Here is a 12,206-nt window from a genome sequence, read left to right on the forward strand (position 1 = left end):
AAGAAGAAGAAGAAGGAGGAGGAGGAGGAGGAGGAGAGGGAGTAGGAAAAGAAGAGAAAGAATAATAAAAAATACGGGCGTGGTATGGCAGTAGTAGGATGTTGGTGGAATCCTCTTAAACGGTCAAGTGACCTTTTTTAGTCACGTTTGGGTCACTTGACCGTTTAAGAATTCCACCAACATCCTACTACTGCCATACCCCACCCGTATTTTTAGTATTCTTTCTCTTCTTTTCCTACTACCTCCTCTTCTTCTTCTTCTTCTTCTTCTTCCGCTGCTTAAACAATGAAAACCAAGAACTCCTATCATATATTCTTTTAGGACTGTTGCTACCTACTGCTAATATCAAGCCTTCACAATACTAAAGAGAGAGAGACAGACAGACAGAAAAAAGGAAAACGTCCCTTGTATTTGAAAACTATGGAAATACTTTTAAAAACATTTCATTTAATTTTTCAACAATTTAATTGTTTTTCATGCTTTACTCTAAGTTGAAAAAGTCGCAAAGACTGGAACAGGTGGTAAAATGTTCTTTATGATAACATTATTTTAGCATTTTCTACCTTGTCTTATCCCCCAACTATCGCGGGTATTACGTTCCAACCCCCTACACCCGTGATAGGTGAAAATCTGGGAAGTAGAAACAGCACTGTACTGTCTATATTTTTTTTATTTTTTATAATTTGTATATATTTATTTTATCATAAATACAAAACAACATCACAGAGGAATCGACGTAAGCTTACCTAATTAACCGCGATATACCTATGTACAAGATAGGAAAGATGAACCGTGAGCTTTTATGCTTCTTTTTTCTTCTCTTTCTCTTCATCTCTCTATTCCTTTATTTCTGTCCTCTATGTCATCATTTCATTAATCTATAACTTTCTCATTTTCCCTATTTGTCTTCGGTGAAGGAATATCCCATACTCTGGGATATTCTTTGAAACAGCTGTAAGACATTGAAAGTTTTCTAATAATGATAATGTATTTGACTTGAGATGCTTGCTTTGCCTTAACGTTTGTTGTCCTCTTTAACAATTACATATGTGTATGTATGCTTGTATGTATACATACAACTGGCTTCCTTCATTTCCCTATAACGAATCTACCTTAGCCTCGAGCCGAGGCTGTAGTAGAGGAAATTTTTCCAAAGAGCCACGTGAGACTGAACACGGAGCCAAGCGGTTGGGAATCAAACTCTTTACCACACAGCCAAGCCCGCGACTATATATTCACTCCTCACATCCAATATAACATCAACTGACAAAACCCAAGAAATAACACCAAACAAAACTGTAATGTGTTTTAATCATCTTCATCCTTTATTTAGCCACAATACACGTGTTTATGAAATAAAATAATACTTAAGAAGCAGTTAACAATTACAAACTTACACAACCAATCTTCTCTTCATACGTCTTGGAATTTTTACAAACAATAAAAATAGTAATAATAATAATATTAATAATTTTAATAATGGTAATGATAATCATAATCAAATTTAAAAATAAAAACATAACAGAAAAAGTAACAAGAAAACATACATATAATCTCACGGCTTTCATAGTTCCCTCTAAAATGTAGAATATTATATAAAGGACTGTATATTAGGACAGTACATGTCACACAGATGTTATCATTTCGCAATCGGAAGCATCGTCACTACTCACTTCTATCTGTGATCGTTGTCTGTGTTTGAGTGATTCTAAAGCTTTCGAATCTTTGCCCAAAGGCAGAGTATCTCCGTTGCTCTGTGAAGTAGAAGAAGACGAAAATATATGAAATTGGAAACTTTATCATACTTGACATTAAATTTTAATGTATTTATATATATATATAAGTAAATCCTAAGAAGAACAAACAAAAAAATACAACAACGTGAGGACTTAGTACAAGTAATGTATTAGTAGACGCTAAGGAAATGAAAGAAAGATGGTTTAATGTTTCAAGCAGACGCTCTTCTTCGGAAACAGATGGAAATCCAATAGATGGGAAGACGGAGGAAGAAAAATCGCCATTGATTCACGTGGTCACACACACACACACACATATATATATATATATATATATATATATATATATATATGCATACCAAAAGTAAGAACATAAATGTGAAACAGGGTAGGTAAAAAATAGTAGTCGAATTAGTATTATTATTAAAGCTGCAAAAACATTCACATAAATATCACAAAAACTGCAACTCAGAGTTTCACGTTCCCGTTCGTCGGAGAACTTTCCATTCTCAATCTAAACTGTCCGACAGGCGGGCATGTGAAACTCCGAGTAGCAGTTTTTTGTGATTTTTTGTTATGTTTTTGCAGCTTTAATAATGCTAGTGTATATAAATAAATACATACATATATATATATACATACATATATATATATATATATACATACATATATATATGTATATATATATATATATATATATATATATATATATATATAAATCAGAACATCGACGATGGCCGGATGTAAAAAAATAAATTCATAGCAGAAAATCAAAACATGTACCAAATATTACAAAGGCAAATCGCTGCATCTCACTGTCGACCTGCCAATCAGATGTTGTTACACACCGCTGCTCACAATGCGATTCCTTGCATTGTTGTATTGTTGTAGGTTTTGGTGTTACCAATATCGCAATTTATCACATATGATTAGCTTGTTGTCATTGTTAACAATCCTTTAAATCGAGGTATTAGGCTGAAGGAATCTATAAAGAAATATTGGAGACGACTTCTCTTTCAGTGCTCTGACTTAATATAATAAGCACCAGAAACAAACTGAACAATCGATTCAATGAGCCGAGTTATTCGGTTATAAATTATGTACTTTTGTATTTTTCGCCTAATAGGGCCATCAAGGTACACTACAGGTGCCCGAGATACTCTAATGACCCAGAAATGATGCAAGGCGCGAGTTCCCAAGATACGGAGAGTGGCGAAACCGTACTGCAGCTTTACTGGGTTGTGTAGTTATGTCGACCAGCGGTTGTCACATGTTGGACAAATTTGGATCATTGGTTGAGTCCATTGTAAGAATTTGAACTCAGAACTTAAAGAAATATAACTAAATGCTGCACAGTAATTTTTGTTTCGTTCTACATCGAATATGTTAATGTGCAACCTTCACTTAAGTCAACGAATGTACGTTCCAACATCTTGTTAAAGATTATTTATAAATATGTCATATCTTTGACATTTTCGTGGACGGAAAATTCAAATGTAAAAAAAAAAAAAATATATAAAAATTGTCCCCCATCTTTTGACTTGATTTCTCTGCCTAACTCGGTCTTTGTACCTTGTTTCACGAGCTTGCTTTCTAAACTCTGCCCCAATCCATCTTTATAGTGTGCCGCAGCCCCTTTCTCTACCACGCCTCAATCACTCTCTGTATAGTTACATGGCAAAGCTATGAAACTTCGTTTAGAGTTTAGTTAAAATAATCTGGGGTTGGAAGTGGGACGTCATATAACCATCTGTATTGCGAGTGATAAAAGATTAAGAACCAAAATGTCGTCGTTATTCTCACGCAGAGTAACTGGTGTAATGTCTAACGGAGAGACGCAAATATACTTCTGCGTCGTCTCAAACCAAGTGACGTCAAGAAGACATTTTTTTAGCCCTTCACTTCAATAAACAGGCGTTTAATCGCTTTAACGGTTTATCAGTGATTTCTTAATCTGACAAATTTATTGAAATAAAAATATTTAAATAAAAGACAACGAAAACAAATTCAAATGAATGTCTGAGTCGCTGTTAACTGTTGTACTTTTTATTTCACACTGCTACGCTATTGACGATTTTATTTAATTTATTGTGATTTTTATTTTTATTTAATTTTCTTTTATTTTTGCAGTGTCTTAGAGAAAAAAAAACAACACTTTTCTATGATTCTTGTATTGAGCTGATTACCATTACCATCGTATTCTTTAAGAAGTTGACATTTCATATTCACGTGAAATATTTACACTGTCTCTAGTTCCTCCGCAAGGTTTTAACCGTTTTCGCCTTCACTAACTCCATCTTAAATATGTGCACAGAAACGCACACATACATATACAGACACACAATCTGCTAAATGTATTTTGTGTGTGTATGTGTGTGTGCGTGTGTGTGCATACGTGGTATATGTGCGTGTGTCTGCGGGTACGCGCGCAATATATATATATATATATATATATATATATATATATATATATATATATATGTGGAAATATGTATGTATGTATGTATGTATGTATGTATATATATAGTGTAAACAGTGTTAGCGGTTATAGTAACCTACTAAGAGACAAAATATCCGTATATACTATCGGTATATATTATTTTCTAATTAAGCACACACACACACACACATATATATATATATATATATATATATATACAAAGAGAGAGAGAGAGAGAGAGAGAGAGAGAGAGAGAGAGAGAGTTAGATATAGGTATATATACATATATATATGCAGATATATCAGCATACATGCATACATATCTACAGAAATACGCACCCACACATATCATTGATGGATGGATGGATACAGAGAGAGAGAGAGAGAAAGAAAAGAAAGTAGACCGAATAGATAAGTGTAACTATATGTTTGGTATAAGTGTGTGTATGCATGTATGTGCGCGTATGTGTATGTGTATTCGTGTGTTCCGAGAAAGAAAAAAAGCGAGAAAGGTAACACTTGATACATACAAAACTCAAATCCACACACTGCTATTTGTGCTGTGAACGTTTGACAACATGACAACCTTTTCTAATGCACAAACTGACAGATTTGAAAAACAACAATCGGTAATCTAGCGCCTCGTCTTTATATTGAAACTGTTATATTTACTGGTTGGAGTTGAAACGAAGCAAAAATATAAAGAAAATATGAGAAAAAAAAAAGAAGATTGTCCGTCTCTTTTAATCAGAAATATCACGATACAATATATTTTGAAGTATGAGTCAAATACATTGCTGTTTTCTCTTTCTGTACGTGTTCATCCACGCAAGGGCACATATTGTGCTAAAACACAATAAAGGTGTAGTAACATACACACACGTATATATGTGTGTGTGAGTGTGTGTGTGCGTCTGTGTGCGTGTATGTGTAACCTGTATAGTAGATATATAAGCAGGGAAAAATTAGTTATTTCTCCATTGACTGGGAGAGTGACGAACAATCTTGACCGGTTTTCGAGTTAACATTTCTTAGAGAAACAAACAGCCAATAGGTTTTATATACTCAACAAGTATATAAGGAATACCGGAGCTGCTAATTTGCATACCGTAAATGTTTCACACTTTATTCAATATCAGGGAGTGTCCTCAGGGATTTCAGTCCACTCAGTATGAAGGTATGATATATTATATACGTAACCTATGCAAGTGAAGGCGCATGGCGTCGTAGTTAGATCGTAGGGCGCACAATCATGAGGAAGTGAGTTCAACGTCTGAACTGGGATGTGTGTTGTGTTCTTGAGCAAGACACTCTATTCCATGTTGCTCCAGAAATAAGTTGCGACATGTCACTGGTGCCAAGTTGTATATCGGCTTTTGCTTTTCCCTTGGATAACATCGGGGTGAGGAAGGGAGGCTGGTATGCATGGGCAACTATATATATATATATATATAATATATATATAGCAATTTTGAATTTACTGCCAGGCACACGCCTGGACGATTTGTATTCCGCCCAGCTGCTACTCGTAATACCTGTCAAATTCAAAATGGCTGAAGATGATTAGCACCACGCTTGAAACTCGGAGTACCTACAAATTTGAACAAACTGTTTTGATCCATACATGTAACTCCCAATAAATGTGTTGAGTACCCTACTTTCGTTTGTCCACTCACTCGTATATATATATATATATTATATATATATATATATTATATATATGTATGTGTGTGTGTGTATGTATATATGTATGTATAAACAGACACGCACATGCACATGGATACATTTGTATGTGACTAAGTTTATGTGATTTTTTGACATTAGTATATGGTATACACACATGCATACACATGTACATACATGCATACATACATACATACATGCATGCATGCATAAATACATACATACATACATATATATATATATATATATATATATATATATATATATATATATATATATATATATATTAGAATCATTACATATTTAATATTTAATGCACATTTTTCAGCTGAATACTATTTTTCGGATTTTCCTTTCTTACCCATCAATCTGAACTTGATAAAATATTTATCATTGCCATATTAATTCATTGGAACCGCTTTTTAATACGCACCTAATCATCTCTACCAGAAAGAATTGGGAAATATATTCTGTATAGTGCGGTACCTTTTTACAAAACTAGGACATGCTTTTATGTCGATATTTAGCCAGAAACAGAGCGTAAAATTCTAGTTTCCGTTGACAGTCATGTTGAGGATGTTGTTATTTTAGAATTACTAACGAGATAATTAATTGGAGTATAATTTCGTAATCTATTCATTAGTGTTTCCTGATGGCTACTTATTTCGTAAATAGTGGACGGGATATGAATGGAAAATAGAGAGTTAAATGAAGAGAAGAAAAACATTAAGTGTTGACAAACAGAACGGCGAGAGAAGGGAAACGGAAGGTGACTAGACGTCAAGAACGAACCACCTCATTGTATCTGAAGAAATATCACAATGTCAGTTTTAGCTTTATTCTCTTTACCATCGTTCAAATGTCACAGCAAATGTGAAAACTCATTAAGACAGAAAAAGGCTTTTAAAGAAAAGTAACCACACGTTTGCAGTTTTGATTCCTTCCGACTCTGTCTTTGTTGTGGTTTTGTCCACCAGATGGCAGTTGGGGAGGGAAGGCAGGGTGACATGTCTACTTTCTGCTTTCCTATCGTCCATCTTAAACATCAGTAGCACTTCGCATGTAATATGACGCTAATTATATCGTCTTCTATTCACTACCGATTTTCTTTAAAACTTAGTCGTATATAACAGTCACACAGCTGCCACCTGATTCTAGTAATACAAATAGTGTTCGTCTGTGTGGTTGTGTGTGTGTGTACGCGTACATGTATATATGTATGTATGTGTGTGCATATATACATATATAAATATATATTGTATAATTCGTAGTGTGTGTATTTATTGTCCATATAATATATATCTGTATAATATACAGGGTATGTATTTACTGCCCATATAATATATGTGTAATATATTAATTTGTAAGAAATAATATTTCTCTGTATAGAAATATATATCAGATTTAAGACTAGCAAGGTCGTCTGTCTCTTTGCATAAACTTTAAACTTATATCTTTCTTCTGCCATGCCTCTTGTATTAGAGTTCATTCAATAAAGTATCTCTAATAGAATGGATACCATATATTGATAATAAGTATCTCTAAATTCTTAATTTTTTAAAGATATTTTAGAGATTAACTAAGAATTAGAATGAGATAGTATCAAAGAATCGATCATTTTTGCACCTCAAGAAATAAGCCGAAACTAAATGTTAAGAAAATATATTAATTGAAACGAATCTATCAAATTAGGCATCAATGTTCAATACGTTTGGATGAGATATATTAACGCATTTATGCATTTCCTATTTCCCAAAGATATTACATTGCAAATGTAAAAGAAAAACTTTAATAGGAATCGAAACCGTATTTTTAACAGAACAATCCAGAAATTTTCCTCTCTTCATTTTGTAAGGATATCAAATTCTAACAAATTGAAATTTGGATGTTGAATCTAGTTGATTGGATCAATGCCAGCAATGAACTGGTGGTACTTTATTTTATCGATCTCAGAGACTTAAAAAATGTGAAGTCTGCATGGGATGAATTTGATCTCAGAACATTCAGATTTATGCCAGCCAATAACATAACGTGTTTGCTTACAACTCTACCGATTCTGCTTAATAATCATGGAAGCTGGTCGTGACAGGATGGGATTTATTTCAAAAGGGGGAAGAGTCGATTCAGTTATGGAATTGAGATTTGAAATCACAAATATAAAGACTGCCGCCATCCACTTACCTCTTCATTTGAAATGATTTTGAAACTAAAACAAATAAAGTTAGGAAATTTCTCCGAAAGGAGAAGACAGAAATTGTTAGAAGATATGAACTGACGCCTGTTGAGCCGAGAAACTAAACATTTTTACTTAACAGACCGTAGCTAATTTGTTCGTCCTTTAAGTTCGAAATCACTTTAGCCTCTTTTGTTGCGGTTGGTTTTGTTTTTTAAGTGTTTGCTTCAGTTAACCGCATTTTCTGCCTTTATACGACTCACGCATGAAATGAATTTACAGTCTTTGTACAAAAACTGGTTGATTGTGTAAACAGCATTCAAAGCACGTGCGGCCATTGTCAACAAACGAAATATAAATACGAGAAAATGCATAACTGTAAGAGTTTCGATCAAAAATATGAAATCTGGTTTGATAGAACCTAATGTCCTTTGACTGGTTGAATCTCTGCACAAGAAATAGATGTGTAAATGCCGTTTCCATAAAAGAACACAAAGAAAACGGCGAAAAATTTTTACCTTGAGTGTCATAGCTCGAAGCTTCAAACATTGCTCGGAGCTAACAGAAATGGAAATTCAGCAAAGATATAAATAAAAATATAACAAAATATAAAATGAAACAACACAGCGTGTATAAGATCAATAAAAAATAATATCTTCTAGCGATAGATTTATTGTTGTATTATTTATTTCTATCTTTAAATGGTGGACTCTAGTTTAGATTGCTGTAACGTTGTTCCTTTTTCTCGATTCTTTTCATGAAGTTTAATGTCCCTGACAGCCATCTTTGCAAAGTTGTTGTATTTCTAAAATTTGAATTTATAATAAGATGAAGAAAAATGACATTTGTATTTCCTGGTCGACACACATATCGCTACGATATATCCATTATTGATGTGAGACTTACAGAATTACTAAATAACAATTTTGTAATTCATTTTCCCCTCCTTACCATTTTTTCCTTTCTACTAAAACAACTAAAAATGATTTCGTGGGTTGAATCGTTTCCGAGACCTTTTGAAATCTCTGTATCTCTAGTTCAAACCTTGGAATGATATCTTAATCAACAAGCAATACGGCTCAAATATGTTTTTTTTTTTTTTTTCATCTTATAATTCGATTGACCACAACAGAATAAAAATATAGGCATAAATGTTTCGAATTTTGCCGCAAAATTTTAAGGGAGGAGGGAAGTTGATTGCACAGATCCCCAATAATTTGCAGGGACTTTATTGTATCGACTCCGAAGGAATGAACGGCTAAATTTACCTCGACGAAATTTTAACTGGGAACATAAAGAGCCTGAACAGCTCTGCTAGACAATCTTTCCGTTGCGCTAACAACCCTGCCAGTTCGTCAAGGAGTAAAACAAAGACCGGTCAGACCTTAATAGATTAAAAATATATTTATTCTGTTCATGTGACGAATTCAGAGATTAAATAAAACAATTCTGCATTTATTAAAAGAACAATGTTCTGTATTGCTGCATTATAAGAATGTAGACATTTTATATTCTTTATCTGACGAAATACAAATATGAAACGCATAACATTTATCAACCCAATGCTGTATCAGTTAATGAACTGTACAAGGGAATGGGCCATCTGATCCAGTTTTGATTCCTAGTCGAAACTTATTGTAATTACGCAGAAAGATTATTTAGAAACACCACGAAAAATCACGTAAAAATGCCTTATTTTGACTTCCTTTATAAATTTGTCGTTTTGTAGTTAAATAAGAAATCAATTTTAGATTAGATATAACAAAAACACAAACGAATGAAAGAATTTAGTAAAGCAGGTTGTACGATAACGGCGATAAAATGAGTTCGATACCACCATCTTAGTTATCCATCTGTGAGTCGAACAAAGCAGTTGAAGGCGGAGCCAGCATATATAAAGCTCCTGTATAGAGAAATACACGTGGAATGGGAATAAGATAAGAGTAAATGATCAAACTATTGACGATAACATATTTCTAAGCCACTGCTGCAGAGGATTACATATTCTATAGTTTGTCGTCGGCAGCACCAACAATAGGAGAATGTTATCAGATTGTTTATGGTTGGCTGAGCAGTCGTGCTGTCGCATATAAATTACTTAGTTATTTGAGTTTTTCGTTGAATATGTATAAATATATAGTCGTGATTGTAGAGCATCTTTTGTCATGATGGTAATATCTGCTTCGTTCCTCCTTAACTGATGAATCAAATGTTTAAAAAGGGTACGCCCTTCTACTTTTTTTGATGAGAGAAACATTGATATACACTGCGGCTGTCAAAAGCATATGGTGCGGTAAACCAGAGATACAAAATACACGTTTTATGCTTAAAATATGCATATTTCTTTGTTTATTTCCAATTTTCAAAGGGAACAAAATATCAGTGGGCCAATCATAAAATAGGGGCTGGTATAAATGTTCCATAATTCGATAAAGTGTTAAAACATTAAAATCCGAGAAAGCTAGTTATACATTGACAAAATTCACTTCAAAAAGGTTACATACTAAACAAGGGGGTCCTGAATCGGGGATCGCATTACTAGATTTCCCATTAGATAAAGGTTTGTTAAATATGACTAAGATCGTGTTTGAGTTCATTCTTCCTTTGATAAATAAGCCGTAGGAGTGGCTGTGTGGTAAGTAGCTTGCTTACGAACCACATGGTTCCGGGTTCAGTCCCACTGCGTGGCACCTTGGGAAAGTGTCTTCTGCTATAGCCTCGGGCCGACCAAAGCCTTGTGAGTGGATTTGGTAGACGGAAACTGAAAGAAGCCCGTCATATATATGTATGTATGTATGTATGTATGTATGTATGTATATATATATATATATATATATATATTATATATATATATATATATATATGTGTGTATATGTTTGTGTGTCTGTGTTTGTCCCCCAAACATCGCTTGACAACCGATGCTGGTGTGTTTACGTCCCCGTAACTTAGCGGTTCGGCAAAAGAGACCAATAGACTAAGTACTAAGCTTACAAAGAATAAGTCCTGGGGTTGATTTACACGACTAAAGGCGGTGCCCCATCATGGCCACGGTCAAATGACTGAAACAAGTAAAAGAGTAAGCCTTTCTATTATAGGCACAAGGTCTGAAACCTTTTTGGGAACGGGACGATACTTGACTGGTACTTATTTATCGACCCCCAAAAGGATGAAAGGTAAAGTCAACCTCGGACGAAATGCCGTTAAAGGCGGACGAAATACCGCTACCGATTCTGGGTGTTCGCCTCCTTTAAATTTGCTAAATAATGATCGAATGTTAGAAAACAGAACTTTCCTAGTTTCTATTGCGCATTCAGGTACGTTATACTGCTGCATACTTAACTCAAACATTGACGTATGGAAGGTGAAAAAGCATGATTTAGCGCTTAGGGTATTGCATTCACAATCGCGAAATTGCAATTTCTATTCCCGGACATAGCGGTGAGTTGGGCCCTTGAACAAAACAATTCACTTTGCACGACTTCAGTAGAACTCAGCTGTGAACGAGGAACCCTGCAACGGTCTGGTGTCCCGTTCAAGGAGAATATTGTGATCTCGATCACGTAAACCACTGGTTCCCAAAGTGTGCAGTAGTGCCCCCGCCCTACTGAAGGGGATGGAAAGTTCCAAGGGGGGTTGAAGAAAAGTGGAAGTGATAACGGGGTAGTGATTTATGTAAAAAGTGGGGCAATAATGGAGTAGCGATTCATGTAAAAACAACAAAATAATGGGTTCGTGAAGTTAAGTCTTATTTATGAAATATAGTTCCTTTGGTTTTGCTTCAGAAATAGGTCTATGTTTATGATGGTTAGTTGGGGTGGGGGCGCCACAAATGTGGCCTCGGCGATAGGGGGCAGCGGCAGCCTGAAAATGGTTGTGAATCACTAACGTCATCGAAACCAACCTTAAAAGTCTTGTTATTGATCATACGCTTCATAATTTATACGTGCGTATATTTGATTAAATCGGGTTAGCAATAAACTAAGAAGTACTCAATACTTGTTGGTAGATTGCGTATCTCTTAAATCTTACAAGGTTGACAGTAACTTCAAAGTTTCGGTAATAAGTAGCGCAGAAAACGTAATTGTTATTTTTAAAGCTTCAAAAAGTGTCTTCCAGCAGAATTAATTGTCCGTAGTATGCGCATGAGTTGGGTGTGTGTGTGGCTGTATGTATG

The 12,206-nt window shown here is 34.6% G+C and overlaps 1 long non-coding RNA gene across 1 annotated transcript in view; it reads right to left on the reverse strand.

The window, feature by feature from the left end:
- Positions 1 to 1,299: 1,299 nt before the first annotated feature.
- Positions 1,300 to 12,206, reverse strand: part of LOC118762929 — an 18,507-nt gene continuing 7,600 nt past the window's right edge. Inside the window, exon 2 of the long non-coding RNA XR_004998681.1 lies at positions 1,300 to 1,754. This is a non-coding gene — a long non-coding RNA (uncharacterized LOC118762929). The remainder of the gene's footprint in view (positions 1,755 to 12,206) is intronic.

This window comes from Octopus sinensis, linkage group LG4, assembly GCF_006345805.1.
Source record: "Octopus sinensis linkage group LG4, ASM634580v1, whole genome shotgun sequence".
Lineage (NCBI taxonomy): Eukaryota > Metazoa > Mollusca > Cephalopoda > Octopoda > Octopodidae > Octopus > Octopus sinensis.